Genomic DNA, 23,636 nt, shown 5'->3' with positions numbered 1-23,636 from the left:
GTCAATATTTAAGGAGTTATGAGCGTTTTAAAATAAGCTATAAAGAAACTGCAATAAAAACGATGCTAAAAACCCCGAAATGTCAATATTTAAGGAGTTATGAGCATTTTAAAATAGGCTATTTTTCCTCTTTAAATGTCTGCAATCAAAACGATGCTAAAAACCCCGAAATGGCAATATTTAAGGAGTTATGAGCATTTTAAAACACCCTATTTTTCCTCTTTAAATACCTGCAATCAAAACGATGCTAAAACCCCGAAATGTCAATATTTGAGAAGTTATGAGCATTTTAAAATAGGCTATTTTTCCTCTTTAAATATCTGCAATCAAAACGATGCTAAAAACCCCGAAATGTCAATATTTAAGGAGTTATGAGCATTTTAAAATACCCTATTTTTTCTCTTTAAATATCTGCAATCAAAACGATGCTAAAAACCCCGAAATGGCAATATTTAAGGAGTTATGAGCAATTTAAAACACCCTATTTTTCCTCTTTAAATACCTGCAATCAAACCGATGCTAAAACCCCGAAATGTCAATATTTGAGAAGTTATGAGCATTTTAAAATAGGCTATTTTTCCTCTTTAAATATCTGCAATCAAAACGATGCTAAAAACGCCGAAATGTCAATATTTAAGGAGTTATGAGCATTTTAAAATACCCTATTTTTTCTCTTTAAATATCTGCAATCAAAACGATGCTAAAACCCCGAAATGTCAATATTTGAGAAGTTATGAGCATTTTAAAATAGGCTATTTTTCCTCTTTAAATGTCTGCAATCAAAACGATGCTAAAAACCCCGAAATGTCAATATTTAAGGAGTTATGAGCATTTTAAAATACCCTATTTTTCCTCTTTAAATATCTGCAATCAAAACGATGCTAAAAACCCCGAAATGGCAATATTTAAGGAGTTATGAGCATTTTAAAACACCCTATTTTTCCTCTTTAAATACCTGCAATCAAAACGATGCTAAAACCCCGAAATGTCAATATTTGAGAAGTTATGAGCATTTTAAAATAGGCTATTTTTCCTCTTTAAATATCTGCAATCAAAACGATGCTAAAAACCCCGAAATGTCAATATTTAAGGAGTTATGAGCATTTTAAAATACCCTATTTTTCCTCTTTAAATATCTGCAATCAAAACGATGCTAAAAACCCCGAAATGTCAATATTTAAGGAGTTATGAGCATTTTAAAATACCCTATTTTTCCTCTTTAAATATCTGCAATCAAAAACCCCGAAATGTCAATATTTAAGGAGTTATGAGCATTTTAAAATACCCTATTTTTCCTCTTTAAATATCTGCAATCAAAACGATGCTAAAAACCCCGAAATGTCAATATTTAAGGAGTTATGAGCATTTTAAAATACCCTATTTTTCATCTTTAAATATCTGAAATCAAAACGATGCTAAAAACCCCGAAATGTCAATATTTAAGGAGTTATGAGCATTTTAAAATACCCTATTTTTCCCCTTTAAATATCTGCAATCAAAACGATGCTAAAAACCCCGAAATGTCAATATTTAAGGAGTTATGAGCATTTTAAAATACCCTATTTTTCCTCTTTAAATATCTGCAATCAAAAACCCCGAAATGTCAATATTTAAGGAGTTATGAGCATTTTAAAATACCCTATTTTTCCTCTTTAAATATCTGCAATCAAAACGATGTTAAAAACCCCGAAATGTCAATATTTAAGGAGTTATGAGCATTTTAAAATACCCTATTTTTCCTCTTTAAATATCTGCAATCAAAACAATGTTAAAAACCCCGAAATGTCAATATTTAGGAGTTATGAGCATTTTAAAATACCCTATTTTTCCTCTTTAAATATCTGCAATCAAAACGATGCTAAAAACCCCGAAATGTCAATATTTAAGGAGTTATGAGCATTTTAAAATACCCTATTTTTCCTCTTTAAATATCTGCAATCAAAACGATGCTAAAAACCCCGAAATGTCAATATTTAAGGAGTTATGAACATTTTAAAATACCCTATTTTTCCCCTTTAAATATCTGCAATCAAAACGATGATAAAAACCCCGAAATGTCAATATTTAAGGAGTTATGAGCATTTTAAAATACCCTATTTTTCCTCTTTAAATATCTGCAATCAAAACGATGCTAAAAACCCCGAAATGTCAATATTTAAGGAGTTATGAGCATTTTAAAATACCCTATTTTTCCTCTTTAAATATCTGCAATCAAAACGATGCTAAAAACCCCGAAATGTCAATATTTAAGGAGTTATGAGCATTTTAAAATACCCTATTTTTCCTCTTTAAATATTTGCAATCAAAACGATGCTAAAAACCCCGAAATGTCCATATTTAAGGAGTTATGAGCATTTTAAAATACCCTATTTTTTCCCTTTAAATATCTGCAATCAAAACGATGATAAAAACCCCGAAATGTCAATATTTAAGGAGTTATGAGCATTTTAAAATACCCTATTTTTCCTCTTTAAATATCTGCAATCAATACGATGCTAAAAACCTCGAAATGTCAATATTTAAGGAGTTATGAGCATTTTAAAATACCCTATTTTTCCTCTTTAAATATCTGCAATCAAAACAATGTTAAAAACCCCGAAATGTCAATATTTAGGAGTTATGAGCATTTTAAAATACCCTATTTTCCTCTTTAAATATCTGCAATCAAAACGATGCTAAAAACCCTGAAATGTCAATATTTAAGGAGTTATGAGCATTTTAAAATACCCTATTTTTCCTCTTTAAATATCTGCAATCAAAACGATGCTAAAAACCCCGAAATGTCAATATTTAAGGAGTTATGAGCATTTTAAAATACCCTATTTCTCCTCTTTAAATATCTGCAATCAAAACGATGCTAAAACCCCGAAATGTCAATATTTAAGGAGTTATGAGCATTTTAAAATAGGCTATTTTTCTTCTTTAAATATCTGCAATCAAAACGATGCTAAAAACCCCGAAATGTCAATATTTAAGGAGTTATGAACATTTCAAAATAGGCTATTTTTCCCCTTTAAATATCTGCAATCAAAACGATGCTAAAAACCCCGAAATGTCAATATTTAAGGAGTTATGATCATTTTAAAATGGGCTATTTTCCTCTTTAAATATCTGCAATCAAAACGATGCTAAAAACCCCGAAATTTCAATATTTAAGGAATTATGAGCATTTTAAAATGGACTATTTTTCCTCTTTAAATATCTGCAATCAAAACGATGCTAAAAACCCCGAAATGTCAATATTTAAGGAGTTGTGACAAATTATGTGACATATTATGTCAAGTCAGAATGCCCTCTTGGCATAAAAGTATAAATCTAATAAAAAATCATAAAAAGATGCTAATAATGATGTCAATAAAGATTTTGTGAAATATTTAATTATACCCTACAACACTATGTGTTGGGGGTATTATAAGTTTGATTGGGCCAGAATTTATGTAACACCTCGAAATATTGATTTCCCATATAGGAAAGTATATATGGATCTTCCTAGCTCGCCGAGCTGAGTCGATCTAGCTATGTATGTCCGTCCGTCCGTCTGTCCGTCTGTCCGTCTGTCCATGTTAATTTGTAATCACTCTACAGGTCGCAATTATGGCCCGATCTTCACGAAATTTAAAATGTAGGTGGGGTTAATGTCAGAATAGAACCCTATTTCTTTTGGAGATGATCGCCAAATGTTTAGGGGTTGAAATGGACCAAATACTGAAAAAATGTCGGATTTTGCAGTAGCTATACAGGTCGCAATTATAGACCAATCGACGCGGAATTTCGTATGTAGCTAGAGTTTAGGACGGGGAAGAAGCCTACCAATTTGGGTGGTCATCGGATAATATTTAGCGGGTAAAATAGACCATATATTTTGTGTTGAAAAAATTCAAAATTTTTCATTAAACCGCGAATATTTTTAATCCCGACGAAATCACAAAGCCATGACAAGGTTACTTCTGACCTTTACATTGATGTTAACATCCAACAAATCGGATATATAGCAAAATATGTGCGTTATATATGTTTATCAAAGAAGATATGCTTGAAAGATCTCTTATATGTCGACAACGGCTGAACTGATTTCGACAGTTCTCATTAATTCAGAATGGCCTCTTGGCAGGAAAGAAAAAACGTCTAAAAAAATCGCATAAAAATATCTCTCTAAAGATGAAAATATTGATTTTGTAAATTTTCTCATATTTTTTCAATTTTGTCATATTTTTGGCATATTTTCATTTTGAATTAAACATTTGGTAATATTTCTACAGCTAACAAAACTAAGTAGTTAGGATATCAGGATATAATATACAGATCGCATTTATGGCCCGATCCTAACGAAATTTGGCATGGGGATCAGATGAGGGTCAGAATAGAAGCCTACTCTTTTTGGAGATGATCGCCATATATTTAGGGGTTGAAATGGACCAAAAAACTGCAAAATTGTCGGCAGGTCGTAATTATCGCCCGATCCTCACGCACATTTGAAAGGGAGTTACCGGACATTGCAAAAGCCAAGCAGTTTTGGATGACCGTCCAAAAATATTCAATGTGTGAAATAGTTTGCCAACTTTTGTAGACAAAATACGAAAATATCCATTCCAGTGACTTTTTGGAGAATTCACAAATACAGGAAAGACGCACTTCTGACTATTTCGTTAACGCTGATTTCTTTGAAGAGTATAGTCAAATGTCTGTATCTCATATAGATGTGTTTCAGTCAAAAACCAATAATAAATGTTAATCTTTTGCCACTTCTGAGAGGTTATTGGTCTTTGGGAAATATTGGTTCCAGATCTAGGAAGACCATTTACGTGCAACATCTACCAATAAATTGGAAATGAGCAAATTAGTTTAAGTTGCTATTATTCGAAAATTAGAGAACGAAACCTGATGGTTTTCTTTTATTATTTGTCACATTATCTTGTGGAATTCTTTCGAGTATCTTGCCTATATAAACTGTATCGTTTATTATAGTGTTGTAGGGTATTCAACGGTCGGCCCCGCTCGACTGTAGCCTTTGCTTACTTGTTTTTTCATATTTTTTATCGCATGCGTTTTTTTTTTAATTAAATTTATAATATTTTGTAACACAGGTTGGGGTTATTATGCAATTAGCTTTTAAATATATCCACTATATATTTAGCGTTAGGGGTGAAAGGGACCAACAAATAAACATATGCCTGATTTTGCGGCCGTTATGAAGGTCAAAGGTTAGAAAGCAAAGGACACGAAATCTCACATGAAGGTAGAGTTTAGGACAGCGGGTAGAATGGACCACTACTTTTTTTGTGTAAAAATACCAACATTTCCATTCTACCTCTGAAAATAACTTTCAACGAAATACAAAATACACAAAAGGCGAACTTCTGGTTTTCATACCCTACAACACTTTGCGTTGGGGGTATTACAAGTTTGATTGGGCCAAAAATTATGTTACCTCTCGAAATATTGGTTTCCTCCATAGGAAAGTATATATGGATCTTCCTCCGCCCGTTAGTCCGTCGGTCCATGTTGATTTGTAATCAGGCTACGGGTCGCAATTTGGCCCGATCGTCACGAAATTGAAAATGCCCCACGTCCATTTTCACGGGTCAGAATAGAACCCTATTGGTTTTGGAGATGATTGGCTTGTTATGGACCAAAAACAGAAAAATTTCCTGATTTACAATTGCTCTATAAGCCACATGGAGAAATTTACATGGAGTTAGAGTTTAAAACTGGGCAGAACCCTACCAATTTGGGCGACCATCGGGTTAGAGTCAGAATTAGAGCCTATTGTTCTTAAAATGTATATTTAGGGGTTCAAATAGACTACATAAAATACAATTTTTCTAATTTTGTAGGCGCTCTATAGACAACAATTGAAAACTATTCGACACGGAATTTTGCATCAGAAGAGAGTTAGGGACATGGACTTTATTTATACCCTACAACACTATGTGTTGGGGGTATTATAAGTTTGATTGGGCCAAAAATTATGTAACACCTCGAAATATTGGTTTCCCACATAGGAAAGTATATATGGATCTTCCTATCTTACCGAGATGAGTCGATCTAGCTATGTATGTCCGTCCGTCCGTCTGTCCATGTTAATTTGTAATCACTCTACAGGTCGCAATTATGGCCCGATCTTCACGAAATTTAGTATGGAGGTGGGGTTAAGGTCAGAATAGAACCCTATTTCTTTTAGAGATGATCGCATAAAATTTAGGAGTCGAAATGGACCAAAAACTGAAAAAAATCCTGATTTTGCAGTTGCTCTACAGGTCGCAATTATGGACCTATCATCGCGGAAACTAGCATAGGTCTAGAGCTTAAGACTGGGCAGAAGCCTTCCAATTTTGCTGGTCATCGGGTAATACTTAGTGGGTGAAATAGACTATAACATTTGTGTTAAATAAAAGTCAAATTTTCCATTAAACAGCGAATATTTTTAATTCCGACGAAATCACAAATAGACGAACAGGTCAATTCTGACCGTTACGTAGTTGCCGATAGTAAATATATCGGTTATATATAGCGTGATATATACAATGTGTATAAACAAAGGAAGGGTATATTAGGTAAAATGCTTATATCTCAAGAAAGGCTGTACCGATTTTGAAAAACTTTGTCAATTCTGAATGCCCTCCTGTCATAAAAGAATAAAATCTAAAAAAATCGCATAAAAATATGCCAATAATGATGATGTTAATTTAGATTTTGTAGTATTTTGTGACATTTTTTTTTTAATTTTTCATATTTTTTATCGTATGCGATTTTTTCAATTTGACTTATAATATTGAGGTGTACATTCTGCAATATTTGTTCACCTTACAACACAGGTTGGGGCTATTATATACAGATTGCAATTATCGCAAGGGTAGGGTTAGGCTCAGAAGGGCTAGGCCTACTGTTTTCAAAAATGCCCGCAATATATTTAGGGGTTGAAGTGGACCAAAAATAGAAATGTTCCTGATTTTACATCCGTTATAAAGGTCACAAATGGAAACCAAAGGACACGAAATCTCGCATGAGGTTAGTGTTTAGGATGGCGGGTGGAATGGACCACCATTTTTGTGTGAAAAAATACCAACATTAATTACAGGCGATATCCGAAGTACACAAAGTGCGAACTTCTAGCTTTTTTATTCTGATTTCGTTGACGAATATAGCCAAATATCGTAGACAAGCAAATCATATAGATGAGTCTAAATTTGGAATACAGAGAGGACTCTTACTTTTGGAGATGATCGCAAAATATTTAGGGGTTCAAATAAACCAAAAATAGAAAAAAATTCCTGATCAAACAGTTGAAGCAAATAAACACGCCTGAGGAGAGAGTTAAGGTCAGGGAAAGATTCTAGCATTTTGGATGGAAAATGGACCACAATAACTAACAGCATGACAGAGTGTTTATATATTGGGCAAATGTCCCTGGTCAGGTCAGTGCTCCGTGACATAATTATAAAAGTGAACTCTTCCAAAATAGATCTGGATACAAGGGGGCTTCTAACATATTGTAGTGTTGTAGGGTATCACATGGTTGACCCCGCACGACTATAGCCTTTGCTTACTTGTTTTGATATTATTTCAGAAACGAAATCTTCATAAATGGATTTGGACATAAGGGGACTTCGAACAATTTGTAGTGTTGTAGGGTATCACATGGTAGGCCCCGCACGACTATAACCCTTGCTTACTTGTTTTATGCTGATTTCGTTGAAGAATATAGCCAAATATTGTAGACAAGCAAATCATATAAATGAGACTAAATTTGGAGTTACAGTGGGGCCTCTTGTCTTGGAGATGATCGCAGAATCTTTAGGGGTTTATATGAACCAAAAACAGAAAAATTTTCCTGATCACACGATTGAAACCAATCGACACGGAGAAGAAAGTTAAGGACAGGGAAGAAGTCTAGCATTTTGGATGACCATTGAAAATTATATTTGGCTGTAAAATGGACAACAACAACTAACAGCACGACTGAGTGCGTAAATACTAGGCAAATGTCCCTGGTCAAAAAGCTAAGGGTAATATCTGGCCAGTGCTCTATGACGTAATTTGAAAAAGCGAAATCTTCCAAAATGCATTTGAACATAAGTGGGCTTCTAACATATTGTAGTGCTCTTGGGTATCACATGGTCGGGCCTGCACGGCTATAGCCTTTGCTTACTTGTTTTAAATATTTTTATACGAAAATGTTCTCAGCATCTTTCTTCCAGAGTTTAGTACACTGTCTCATATCTCAAACCAAACACATTTCATTACCCTCCTCACGTAGTGACATTGGATACTAGGATCTTAAAAGAAATTCAACACGGCTGAAAAAAGAAAATCAAGACCGGCACGCAAAAATTATGTTAATCACGACTCTATTTTCGTTCTCTGTCATGGGCTAGCAACATTTAAATGATGTCGCTTTCCATTCCAGTTGGCACGAGCAATAGCAAAAAACCAGACAAAGGTAATAAAAGTGGGACCAAAAAATTCCTCAACTTAAGGGACTCAATGGCTGTGACCGGAGAGGAGGAGTACGAAGAAGAGGAAGATAGAGAATCAAACACGTGATTAATTAATGCATTAATTTTGCTAAATTACTTCGATACATCAGAGAAATCGAAATCATTTGTCAAAATTAACCTGAGTATCGAAACGAGACCGGCAATTCATTCAACATCAGCACAACCAGAAAAGGAAAAACCGGGCATATCTCACGGATACGAATACCGAATGAAAGCAAATGAATTATCCTTAACAATGGAGTTGAATACGCAATAAATAAGATGAACGAATTGTTGTTGTTAATAGCGGTTTGGGTAGCGGATGGGATGGAAAACAGTGGTAGTGGTATCGAAAGGGACACAGGGATAATGACGTGACTGGTATAATAGAACTGGTTGGTGGTCTTCATCGCCGTCGTTGTCTGTATTGGTGTGGGTGTTCTGCTCCGTGAGCTGATTGGCCCATTGACGACCAGAGTACATTTCCATGTGGCTGGCAGTCTAATGAGGTCTGTTCGAACATAAAGTGAAATTAATGATAAACTTAACAAGATACGAATTTGTGGATTTAGTTGATTTTGCTGAATTCATCATTTTCTGTATCCAAGCAGCACGTATCCTTTTTCTCTTTTTTATACCCTCCACCAAAAAAGGTATGGAGGGTATATTGTCATTCCGTTTGTAACTCATCGAAATAATCATTTTAGACCCAACAAAGTATATATATTCTTGATCAGCGTAAAATTCTAAGACGATTTAGCCCTGTCCGTCCGTCTGTCCGTCTGTTGTAATCACGCTACAGTCTAAACGAATTAAGATAGGAAGCTAAAATTTTGCACAGACCTCCCTTTTGTCTGCAGGCAGGTCAAGTTCGAAGATGGGCTATATCGGTCCACGATATCGCATAGCCCCCATATAACGGTACCCCCCGATATTCGATATTTTGATGATTTTACCCACATTTTTGAACGGAATTGTCTGAAAATCCACACAAGGAGTTCCTTGTGGGTACTTTATACCTCAGCAGAGAATTATCTATATAGGTCCACAATATCGTATAGCCCCCATATAACGGTACCCCCCGATATTCGGTATTTTGATGATTTTACCCACATTTTTGAACGGAATTGTCTGAAAATCCACACAAAAAGTTCCTTGTGGGTACTTTATACCTCAGCAGAGAATTATCTATATAGGTCCACAATATCGTATAGCCCCCATATAACGGTACCCCCCGATATTCGATATTTTGATGATTTTACCCACATTTTTGAACGGAATTGTCTGAAAATCCACACAAGGAGTTCCTTGTGGGTACTTTATACCTCAGCAGAGATTTATCTATATAGGTCCACAATATCGTATAGCCCCCATATAACGGTACCCCCCGATATTCGGTATTTTGATGATTTTAGCCACATTTTGCAACGGAATTGTCTGAAAATCCACACAAGGAGTTCCTTGTGGGTACTTTATACCTCGTCAGAGAATTATTTAGATAGGTCCACAATATCGTATAGCCCCCATATAACGGTACCCCCTGATATTCGGTATTTTGAAGATTTTACCCACATTTTTGAACGGAATTTTCTGAAAATCCACACAAGGAGTTCCTTGTGGGTACTTTATACCTCGGCAGAGAATTATCTATATAGGTTCACAATATCGTATAGCCCCCATATAACGGTACCCCCCCCCCAATATATTCGGTATTTTGATGATTTTACCCACATTTTTCAACGGAATTGTCTGAAAATCCACACAAGGAGTTCCTTGTGGGTACATTATACCTCGGCAGAGAATTATCTATATAGGTCCACAAAATCGTATAGCCCCCATATAACGGTACCCCCACGGTATTCGGTATTTTCATGATTTTAGCCACATTTTTCAATCGGAATTGTCTGAAAATCCACAAAAGGAGTCCCTTATGGGCATTTTACCTCCTCAAAATGAAGTGTCTATGTAGGTCCACGATATCGTATATCCCCCATATAACTGTAACCTCCGATATTCGGTATTTTGATGATGTTAGCCACGCTTTTCGATGGAATTGTCTTAAAATCAACATAAGTAGTTCCTTGTGAGTACTTCACCCCCTGAGAGAGAATTGTCTATACAGGTCCACGATATCGTATATCCCCCATATAACGGTACCTCCCGATATTCGGTATTTTGATGATTTTACCCACATTTTTCAACGGAATTGTCTGAAAATCCACACAAGGAGTTCCTTGTGGGTACTTTATACCTCGGCAGAGAATTATCTATATAGGTCCACAAAATCGTATAGCCCCCATATAACGGTACCCCCACGGTATTCGGTATTTTCATGATTTTAGCCACATTTTTCAATCGGAATTGTCTGAAAATCCACAAAAGGAGTCCCTTATGGGCATTTTACCTCCTCAAAATGAAGTGTCTATGTAGGTCCACGATATCGTATATCCCCCATATAACTGTAACCTCCGATATTCGGTATTTTGATGATGTTAGCCACGCTTTTCGATGGAATTGTCTTAAAATCAACATAAGTAGTTCCTTGTGAGTACTTCACCCCCTGAGAGAGAATTGTCTATACAGGTCCACGATATCGTATATCCCCCATATAACGGTACCTCCCGATATTCGGTATTTTGATGATTTTACCCACATTTTTCAACGGAATTGTCTGAAAATCCACACAAGGAGTTCCTTGTGGGTACTTTATACCTCGGCAGAGAATTATCTATATAGGTCCACAATATCGTATAGCCCCCATATAACGGTACCCCCGATATTCGGTATTTTGATGATTTTAGTCACATTTTCCAATCGTATTGTCTGAAAATCCACACACGAAGTTCCTTGTGGGTACTTTACACGCAGACATAGATTTGTCTTTATAGGTCCACAATATCGTATATCCCCCCTATATCAGCACCTTCCTATATTAGATATTTTAAAGATTTTAAAAGAATTTTTATTGGATTTTATTTTTTTGAAAATTTTCTAATTCGTTCCAAATGGTGGAGGGTATTCAAAGTTCGGCCCGGCCGAACTTACTGCTTTTTTACTTGTTTTCTTTCTTCTTTATTTTTGGCTGTACATTGGCTTTTGTATTGTTCGTCGGTTACGGTTCGAACTGTCTGTTTCATTTATTTAATGGCAATACAATCAGAGTTGATCTTTCTTTTGTATGAGGGGTTTCCTTTCTCTTTTATTAATACAATTTGTTCAATGTAAGGGTTTTGCTTCTCATCTTTCGGGCTGGTGAGTCTCAGGTTTACGTCTGACCCTTTCCAATTGACAAATACGCCCATTAATGAAAGGTTAAAAGCAAACCACATCAAATGATGATTTGAAAAGTTTTTACGCTTGAATTGGTGTTCGTGGTATTCAATGTGTTATTGTTGTAAAAACAAATTATTGGGAGATGAGTTTCGCTGGGGTTAACGCCTTTTTGCGACTGGCCACCATGAGGGTACCAAAGGCAGGGAGGGAAATTTAAATTTTTTTTCTATATTTTGTATTTTTCCTATATTTTAGTCACACTTTTCTAAGAATTATTTCAAAATCGGAATTTGGAGTTCACAGTTTGTACTGCTTCCGAAGACAGGAAATTGCATATACAAATTCTCGTCTTCGTATCACCTCCCAATATTAGATATTAGAATTAACTCAAACTTGGTGCTTGGAGTTGGAAAGAGCCAACACCTTCTCTGATAGATAATTGACTGTAACACCTGATGTTCGTATTTTTTTTTTTTTTTTTTTTGAGTTATAGATGCATATTTCAAGCAATTTTTATACCCTCAGTCAGATGGATAAAGAGGGTATATATCATTTGATGCAGCTAAAACGTGCCTCATCGAAAAAACTGTTTTAGACCCTATGTCTCTTTGGACCAAATCCTTTTTAGGACATTTGGAGTCGATCTAGCGATGTCCGTCCGCCCGTCTGTATGCCTCTCTGCTGGCTGGTGTGCACCATATCTATTGAAGGGAGTGTCCGACTTGATTCAAACTTGGTACATCGTAATATTATTATCAAACTTAGATCGAATTCGGAGATGGGTAAAATCGACCCACTACTTCTGGTACATCCCACAAAAAAGGTCAAATTAAAAAAAAAAAAAAACTATATTATTGCATAGTGAGATAAAGGATAATCCGATTAAATCCGAATAATAAATTTGCAAATCCTATTATTTCCATCAGTGCTACGTCAGGTGCCAAAATTGACAATGTCGGTCCGCTTCTTCTAAGCCTTCAATTTTATTCAAATTTCACACATTTCAATATTTCTACTAGCAAAATTTGATAAGAAAATGATAGATATCGACCCATCCCTCCTTGTACATCTCCCACAAAGGATCACAATTTTCAATACTTATGTCATTCATAACATGCAAAACAAGGCTTTGATTTTTTTCGAAATTGGTAAATCAAAATAATTCTCTCAGCCAGAAATCTGATGTGAATATGAAATTTGTTGGCCCAGTCTTTCTGATACTTCGCCCAAAAAAGATTAGAACTTACAATAGTTCAAATCAATTTGAAATAGTCCAAATCTGACAGTTGTAATATGATTATTGCACTTGCATCAAATATGAAATAGACAATATTGGCCCAATCTTTCAGAGCCCCCTTCATAGAGGGTCAACATTTTGAATAACCTTAGCGCAAGTCAACGACTATGCGCTGAGGACATACGTCTGTCGGCATAACTGACTGATACTCTTTACTTGTTTGACATGTTGTGGAAATGGAGACTTATTTTCTCTGGCGACTTATATCCTAGAAGTCATCCTTTTATAATGACTGCATGTAAGAGAATTTGACAAATGTCAGATAAAGTACGACTTTAACTCCAAAATAATGTCCGCAACTTCGTCAGCGAAAAGTCCACTTTAAAAATTTAGATTCGTTCCTACTGATCTTGCTAGGCGTTCTTAGTCCTCAAAGAGACAAAAATTGGAAAATTTTTCTTGCAAAACTTCATACATCATATTGAATTTTCAGACCTTCAAGGTTTTTATATATTACACAAATTATTCCTTGTTCGGAGAGAATAATGGGAAAATGTTTATCTATTTCACCAAAAGTTCTTCAAAATCTTGCACTTTAAAGTTTACCGAGCTATTATGCAAAACTATTAGACAATAGATCAACATCCAATTCTTCTGCACAAAACTTTTTCAAAGCCTCCATGTGTAAACTCTAGAAAACTATAGTGGCCTCAATATGAAATTTCAGAATTTCAACTCTATCCCTTCACCTAATACTAAATTTTGTAACATTTAGAACGAATATGAAAAACAATTCACATCCCTCCATCCTAAACATCAACTTTAGTAATTTTTATACAAATATTAGACACATTTCCAAAACCACCTCCATATATAATTTCCAGATGCCTACAGACAACTCAATGTCAAATTTCGGGACTATAGCTTATCCTTTAACTAAATTTAGTACAGTTATAATGCTTCTTTACATACAAAGTATACCATATTTAGCATATATTTAGTAATAGGTTTCGTACCATTTAGAACGAATTTAAAAAAAAAACCTTATCAGACCCTATAGGGCCCTCACCCAAAATTTGAAGATTTTAGCATGAGCCGTTTCGTCTGGACTTTGATGAATCGTTAAGTCAATCACTCAGTCAGTCAATTAAAAAATTAACAAGCAAAAAAGTTGTAAGTTCGGCCGGGCCGAGCTTGGAATACCCTACACCATTTATAACGAATTTGGCAATTTTCAAAAAATAAAATCCGTTAAAAATTATTTTAAAATTTGGAAATACCGAATGGTCTATACGACGAAATGCACCTGCATAGGTAGCTTTTGTCATAAGCCATTACAATATTCAAATGCAAAACTTAACAAATATCGGTGAATAGTGTAGCAAAAATCTTCAAAATACCGAATATCGGGAGGTACCGTTATATGGGAGCTATACGAAGACGTGGACCTGCACAGACAAGTTTTTGTCATAGGCTGTATAATCCATTACGAACTTCAAATATCAAATTTGAAACAATTCCGGTGAATAATGTCGCTAAAATCATCAAAATACAGAATATCGGGAGGTACCGTTATATGGGGGCGATGCGAAGACGTGGACCTGCACAGACAAGTTTTTGTCATAGGCTGTAGTATCCATCACGGACTTCAAATGCCAAATTTGAAACAATTCCGTTGAATAATGTCGCTAAATTCATCAAAATACAGAATATCGGGAGGTACAGTTATATGGGGGCTATACCAAAACGGTACCTATATGGCCCATTTTCAATACCAAAAGTCATGCAGACATTATATACATTTGAGTAAAATTGTATTAATCTTGTAATTTCATTCGGAAGCTAGAGCGATTTCCACAGACTGAGAGACGGACGGACATCGCTAAATCGACATAGAATTTTATGCTGATTAAAATTAATTTGTGAGGTCTAAAATGTATAATTCGAAGTGTTATAAACGGAATGACAAACGTAGTATACCTTCCATACTATGGTGGATGGTATAAAAATTAACCCGCCAAATTTTGGTTATCATATGTAACAAATAACCACATCTGTCTACTTGGCTACATATCAGTTTAGTTTTAGATATAGTTCGATATAAATTTTTCATCCGATTTTGTATTTATTCTACTTTGCCCTCCCGTCATTTCTCTTGCACTTCATAACCTCAATTTTGTAAATCAGTGCCACAAAATTAATAACAATAATAATGGATGTGCCACACTGACTTGTGTTTATTTATTGCAACACTTGCTGTTGAAGTTAACAGATTTGTCACAGTGTCTGTTAAGGCTGGTATGAGCTACACCGCCAGCAGACAAGAGCACAGCATGGTGCGACATAGAAATTGTTCATTTACATAGTTTAACGCACTTTGGGAGACGACATCAAAAGGGCCGATACGCATAACAACAAATGCAGATATTAAAGTTGGAAGAATACCCAAGAGTATCTCCTAAAATAGGCAGTCTGTTTAGGGGCCAGACTTGATTGGACATTGCATTTTAGAATTTTTAACGAGGGTGATTTGGAAATGGTGCAAAATGAAGGCAGTTTAATTCCTTTATTTTCTATTTTAAATAAATATATATCGCTCACAATTTCTAATACGTTCCTACATCTGTTATCGAAGTCAGCACATATACCCACCGAGCCTCCATTATGGACGTGACAATAAACACAATTGCCCTGTTATCGTATGGCGTAAACCGACCTTCCTACGTACCCATGTCTCATCTGAATGCCCATCCCATCCTCACCTAATGCCATTAATATTTGTCACACTTTTGTAAGATTTCACACCATTTTGTTTGCGTATCGTGCGTTGCATCTTTTTCGCCATGCACGCCGGCATATATGGACTGTTAACATGTTTACATTGTATTGTACATACATATAGATGCGCGTATGGTGTCTATGCAAGCACTTGGCTTCATGTCTGCTTTCGATGTACTTGCTGCAGTCACATACATAGATAAATATGCAATATAGCTGCATAGAATCAAAACAACAATGTTTGTTGGAAATAATGTCTAACTACTTGACAATTCCTAAAACGGACATTACTTTTATCATTTTTCGTTTGGTTATTGTGTTTTGGTTTGCATTTGGAATAGGGATGAATGATGAGAACTTTTTCCTAAATATGACATTAACTATTAATAAACGAAACCTTATACCCATAACAGGCAATACTCTAATGTGCTGAACTTTTAACAACCCGAAACGTACATTTTCGCAAATCGAAAAAAAAATCTCCCATGAATTGGTATTCTGAGCCATTTTTATACCCTCCACCATACAGCGTATGGAGGGCATATTAAGTTCGACATTCCGTTTGTAACTCCTCGAAATACTCATGTCACAACCAAATCTAAGAACTAAGCCGATTTGGAGATGCCGCTTGTCTGTGTTTGTATATAGTAACACACTGTCTTTCAAACGAATTGAGATAGAAGCCTAAAATTTTGTAGCAAATGTCGGTCAACTTTTTCGTATAGCCCCTATGTAACGGTACTTCTCAAAACTAGGTATTTTGATGATTTTACCGACACCGGTATTGTTTCAAATTTTGTATTTGAAGTTCATAATAGATACCATAATCTATTACCAACAAGTAAAAAAGCGGCCAGGCCGAACTTTGAATGCCCTCCACCAATTGGAACGAATTTGGCAATTAAAAAAAAATAATAATAATAAAATCCGTTAAAAATGCCGCTAAAATCTTAAGACAACCGAATGTATGCGTTATATTGGGGTCTAGACGACGACGTGGACCTGCATCGTCAAAATCATTAGCCCTATTATATAGGGCTTATACCAAACCATTACCATTATGAACTTCAAATACCAAATTTGAAACAATTCCGGTGAATAATGTCGCTAAAATCATCAAAGTATCGAATATCAAGAGGTACCGTTATACAGACGGACAGATGGACGGACATCGCCATAGAATTCTATGTTGATGAAGAATATATATATATACAGGTGTTACGAGGTGTTACAAAAGGAATGACAAACTTAATGTACCCTCCATTCTATTGTGCTGGTCTACGCATGGCCCCCATATAACGGTACCCCCCTAATATTTGGTAGTTTGATGATTTTACCGACACTTTTAACCGAAATTGTTTAAAATTTTGTATATAAAATACGGAATGAGCCTATAACAAAATCTCGTATTTCAGGCCCACGTCTTCGTATAGGACCCATATAACTATACATCCCGAAATTCGGTATTTTGATTATTTTAGCGGCATTGTTCACCGGATTTGTTTCAAATTTCGTAATTGAAGTTCATAATGGATACTACAGCCTATAACTGAATAATTGCCTATGCAGGTTCATATCTTCGTGCAGCCGTCCGAATATTCGGTATTTTGATGATTTTATCGGCACTATTCACCGGAATTGTTTCAAATTTCGTATTTGTACCTCGAAATTGGTATTTCAGGCTAAAAAAAATATGATGTACCACGCCTTCGTATATTCCCCATTTTTCCTGACATTTTTTAAGTTCCTTTAAAATGTTGGAGGGAATTGAAAATTCGGATATCCTTATTTGAAATGTTGGTATTAGGGATACCGCTGGTGGGTGGGGTTGAAATACACATACGGTTTTGTAAAAGTGTACTACAAGTATACGAGAAGTACTGAATTGTACTATATCTGGTATTGGGTGAACATATAGTGCTTGAAATCTGAAATTTAGCTTTAGGATCACTCTTAGTGCGTTGGGTGGAGATTTGGAGATGATTTTGAAATTACCTACAAAAAGAGTACAAAAAGCACAAAATGGTACAAAATTTTGTATTTGGGAAAGAAGAAGAGTTGAAAATCTGAAATTTGGTAATGGAATCACTATTTGGGCGGCGGGGCAAATACATGGAGACCTTGGAAACACGTAGTAAAAAGTATATATGTATGGTATACAATTTAGTATAGGGGAGGAGCTACAGTTGTTGGTGGAGCAGTAGTACATGTGGATGTTTGTATTCTGCTAATCTGGGTCAAGCTTCAGATTTAAAAAATTCAGTTGCCTTAGCGGGCTGTAACCACATATCTTCTGGAGTAAGTTGTGTGCAATTAAAGAGGTGCAGCGGGCCTGTATTACACGCCGGGCAGACGTCACGCATATCTTCGTCAATTCGTGCCCAATACGAATTGAGACGACTGCACCATTCTGAATGTAATTGCGCCAAAACAGCCAGGTAGCTGACGTTCTTCAGCTGCAATGAATGGGGGTGGACTCCGAGGACGGCATTAATCCTGAAATTGCTGATAGCATCTGCGACTGCATCGGTATGAATGCCACTCCGACCTGTCTGATAGGCTTATTGATCTAGAGGTTCTCTCTTATAAAGTTGGACCTTCCTCTCTAGATCATGTATGTCCTTCCAAACACGCCGAGCAAGTACCGCAACGAAAGCATATGATTATGCTGACGTAAGGGAGGATCTTTCGCTTCCTCATGCAGATGGTCCACTGTTGTCATGAGGAGGCACCCTGTTGCAATTCTCAGGGCAGCATTCTAGTCGGCTGGATGTGTTTCCACAGAGTAGCACTAGTATTCGCGGAACACACTGGAACCGCATGAGGGGGCTTCTAACATATTGTAGTGTTGTAGGGTATCACATAGTCGGCCCCGCACGATTATAGCCTTTGCTTACTTGTTTTTATTACAATTAAATTACCTTGGTGATTGGTGGTGGTGGCGACAGAGGCCTTGAAGCGTTGAGTAAAAGATAAGTGAAGTCAGATATCCTTTTGATAGCAGAGGATCTCCTTGTCAGTTACAAATACATTAACACTATTTTCCAATAGGGCAGTAATTATTTATACATTAAGGCTAGACAAACATCAACTACCGCCGCACATAGGTTATCCGCGCTCCATTTTCTCCGCAGAGGGAGAGTGTAGAGAAGATGTCAGTGATGTCAATCAGCATCCGTGATTGACCGAACTCGGGAAGTTGATGGGTAAAATATTTAACTTATACAATTGGTATTAAATTTCCATCCGGAAAGGTAGAGGTTGGCCGGGGAGTAGTTCTCTGCACGTCCTCAAAGAGTGTGGCATGATTGACCTATCAAATACCTTTGATAGGTCAAGGACTACCAACACTGTTCTATCACACGGCTTGTTCTGGTTCAATCCTCCACTAATATGTATGCAAATGGCGTCAAATTGAACGATTTTTTTTTTTCAAAAAACTGAAGAGAAGGTATTTGGATATGTCAACAGGATATTGGAAACATTTGGTTTTAACATTGCAACGTTTCTCTGAAAAAAATATACAGAGTCGATTTTCTACCCATCAAAAATTCAACTCTAATTTATTGTCTGGTGTTTTATTACCCCTTAGAAATGTTAAATAATTCATTGTCAAACCAAACGAAGGAGATTTTCTTAAAATTCCTCCATTTATTTCGTTCGGTGGCTTTTAATAATGACTTAACTTTCTACGAATTCATATCTCATTTTTATGATATTATCTCCGTCAAGAAAAAAAAAAAAACGAAACACTTCATCAACAGCAGATATTTAAGAAATTGAACCGGCCGAATAATTACTAAAGTGAACGCCCCAAAATGTGCCTTCTATTAAATGTATGTATACACACATACATATATAAACCACAAAACGATGGCCTTAAAAAAAAAAACAACAAAAGCCACCACAACAAAGATCAAAGTTTACCGACAAAGAGCCATTATAATGCAGACGACAAACAACAAAAAATTGTTGTTTGAAGTTTCAAAACATTAGCATAGATTAAAAGTGGCGATAAATAAAGTTTATGGTTTTTGACGCCATTATGTCAATTATGGGGAATAAAATTCATGCCACTCCCACCGCCATACAAACTAACAAAGCAAAACAAAACATCGAAGGACAGCGAAGTAAATCGTAAATATTGTGGCTGTTCTCTTTTTTTCCTAATGTAATTGAGAGGTACTTTTTTTTTTTTTGGTTGTGTATTTTATGTTTGGGAAATTATTTAATCACTTCCTGGAAATGGTCCAGAGTTGGGTAGCATAGCCGGGCTATGAGAGTAAATGTCACGGAACGCTGCATTGTTATGCAGACGATTTAATGAATTAATAATTCGGGATAATTTCCATATACGAAATGAACAGAAAAGCAGTGGGGAATGGATAATTGTCGGAAAAGCGGACTATATGACACCCCATGAAATATTTAAAATTTAATAGACAATTTTTTTGTATTTGAAATTTAAATTCGGAATGCCAAATGCAATTTTTTTATTTTAGATACACTTCAATTAATCTAAGTACACATTGTTATTTTACGATTTCTGCAGTTTCCTCAAACATATCTTACATTTCCAGTTACATTAAATAATATCATTAGAATTTTTATGGCATTTTTCACAATCATAATCACCAATCTACACATACATATGCAATATCAATTCCAAGCCATTTTTTGAGTAATTAAAACGGAAACAAACAATTCTCGACATTTACTGACCATGCAAATAATTACTTTCAAGATACTTCACAATTTCCTATTTTAATGAAAAAAAACTGCATTTTTAATGTTTGCGCATACATTTTTATTGTTCCAATTAAAACAGGGCTTTTAGTAATGAGGACAGTGGTCACCATGCAATGATAATATACAAGTTCGTGTACGGAAAGAAGTTGATGATGAATATCATATGACTATAATGGAAATGGTGAATACCTGTCAGGCGTATGAGCACTTTGTAATCAACAAATGTTAATTAAACGTCCCATAGGCGAGCTCTGATATGTTGGAAAATTTTGAAAGCTTTAACTGCAAGCTTAACTTTTTATGATTAAACTATACAGCTTTTTGGTATTGAAAATAAAACCGTGATGTGAGGGACTTAAACGCCAAATCGGATGAAACATATATATGGGACTTATAGCTATATCTTAACCGATTTTTACCAAATGTCATACAAATTCTTATAGGATGAACGAATTTATCCTGGGCTTACATTAACCCTTCAATTCGAGCTTAACAAATTTGAAATAGAGTAAAGATATATATGGCAGTTGCATCCAAATCTGAACCTAATTCGATAATATTTAGCAAAGGTATTTCTGAGCTTTATTTGATATATTGTTCGCCGAATATCGTCCTTAGGGAGTGCATAGGATTAAAAATATATTTTTGAAATTAAACAAGTAAGCAAAGGATATAGTCGTGCGGACCGACCCTACAACACTACAATATATAACACAATACATGAGAGATTTTGCTTTTAAAATTATTTCATGGAGCACTTTCCAGATTTTGCCCAATATTTACGCACTCCATCGTGCTGTTAGTTGTTGTGGTCCATTTTACAGCTAAATGCAATCCAATGGTCATCCAAAATGATAGAACTATTCCCTGTCCTTAACTCTGTTCTCTGGTGTGTCTATTATTTTGAATTCTGTGATCACGAAATTTTTTCTGATTTTGGGTCATTTTAACTAAACTATATCATCTCCAAAAGCAAGAGGCCCTTCTATATCTCTAAATTTTGACTCATCTATACGATTTGCTTGTCTATGATATTTCGCTATATTCGTCAACGAAATCAGCATAAAAAAGCCAGAAGTTCGCCTTTCGTGTATTGTGGATATTGTCTGTATGTTATTTTCAGCCTTTCGTAGAATGGAAATGTTGGTATTTTTTCATAAAATAGTGGCCCATTCTACCCGTTGTCCTAAACTCTAACATCATGCGAGATTTCGTGTCATTTGGTTTCTATTTGCGAATTTTATAGCGGCTGCAAAATCACCAATATTTTTAGTTGTTGGTCCATTTCAACCCCTAAATATATTGCGGACACCTTCGAAAACAATAGGCCTAGCCCCTTTGATCCCAACCCTATCCTTATGAAAATTTTTTCCCAACTTGAGTTGTAAAGTGAAAAAATATTACTTCAATATTATATGTCAAATTGGAAAAAGCGCATGCGATAAAAAATATGAAAAAATAAAAAAATGTCACAAAATACTACAAAATCTATATTAACATTATTATTGACACTTTTTACCCGATTTATCTAGGTTTTACACTTTTATGCCAAGAGGGCATTCTGAATTGACCTGTAGAGTGATTGCAAATTAACATGGACAGACGGACGGACATACATGGATAGAATGACTCAGCTCGGCGAGATGGAAAGATCCATATACACTTTCCTATGTGGGAAACCATAATTTCGAGGTGTTACATAATTTTTGACCCAATAAAACTTATTTTTGACCCTTAAAACTTCTGCCTCCCAAAAAGGGTCAAAATTTTCAATATTCATGAAACTTATAAAACGCGAAATTAACATCCGATTCCATTTAGACGTGGCGCATCTCGATATTTCGATTAACACAAGATTTGCTATAAAAATGGTACAGATCGGACTCCCCCACAAAGGGTCAAAATTTTGACTATCCATGAAGCTCGAAAAACGCGAAATTAACATCTGATTCCATTCAGACTTGGCGCATATCGATATTTCCATTCACACAAAATTTGCACATTCCAAGAAGCGTATGGTTCGCTGGATCGTCATTTAGGCCCATCAGGTAATGTGCGCATGCCGAAATTGGTTAAAAATGTACCTTTTTACAATAATAATGAGTATAAATTGAATTTTGCTATAAAGTATAAACATACTTCCTTTATACTGTGGCGTATGACCGAATTACATACACATTGAATAAAGCATACGCCCCATAGGTAAGGCATACATTTTCACTTTGGCAGTATCATATCAAGAGTAAACATGTTAAAGCACTAATAGTTATCGTTTCGCTGATTAAATGCGTTCATATTTTTAAAAGCCATAAACGATGTAATTATACCCTACAACACTATGTGTTGGGGGTATTATAAGTTTGATTGGCCCAAAAATTATGTAACACCACGAAATATTGATTTCCCACATAGGAAAGTATATATGGATCTTCCTATCTCGCCGAGCTGAGTCGATCTAGCTATGTATGTCCGTCCGTCCGTCTGTCCGTCTGTCCATGTTAATTTGTAATCACTCTACAGGTCGCAATTATGGTCCGATCTTCACGAAATTTAAAATGGAGGTGGGGCTATGGTCAGAATAGAACCCTATTTCTTTTGGTGATGATCGCATAATATTTAGGGGTTGAAATGGACCAAAAACTGAAAAAAATCCTGATTTTGCACTTGCTCTACAGGTCGCAATTATAGACCAATCGACGCGGAATTTCGCATGTAGCTAGAGTTTAGGGCTGGCAAGAAGCCTACCTATTTGGGTGGTCATCGGATAATATTTAGCGGGTAAAATAGACAATATCTTTTTTGTTGAAAAAATTCAAAATTTTTCATTAAACCGCGAATATTTTAAATCCCGGCGAAATCACAAAGCCATGACAAGGTTACTTCTGATCTTTATATTGATGTTAACATCCAACAAAACGGATATATAGCAAAATATGTGCGATATATATGTTTACCAAAGAAGATATGCTTGAAAAATCTCTTATATGTCGAGAACGGCTGAACTGATTTCGACAGTTCTCATTAATTCAGAATGACCTCTTGGCAGGAAACATAAAACGTCTAAAAAATCGCATAAAAATATCTCTCTAAAGATGAAAATATTGATTTTGTAAAATTTTCTC

The sequence above is a fragment of the Musca domestica genome, unplaced genomic scaffold (assembly GCF_030504385.1).
Source record: "Musca domestica strain aabys unplaced genomic scaffold, Musca_domestica.polishedcontigs.V.1.1 3, whole genome shotgun sequence".
Lineage (NCBI taxonomy): Eukaryota > Metazoa > Arthropoda > Insecta > Diptera > Muscidae > Musca > Musca domestica.
Note: the sequence above shows the minus strand (reverse complement) of the source record.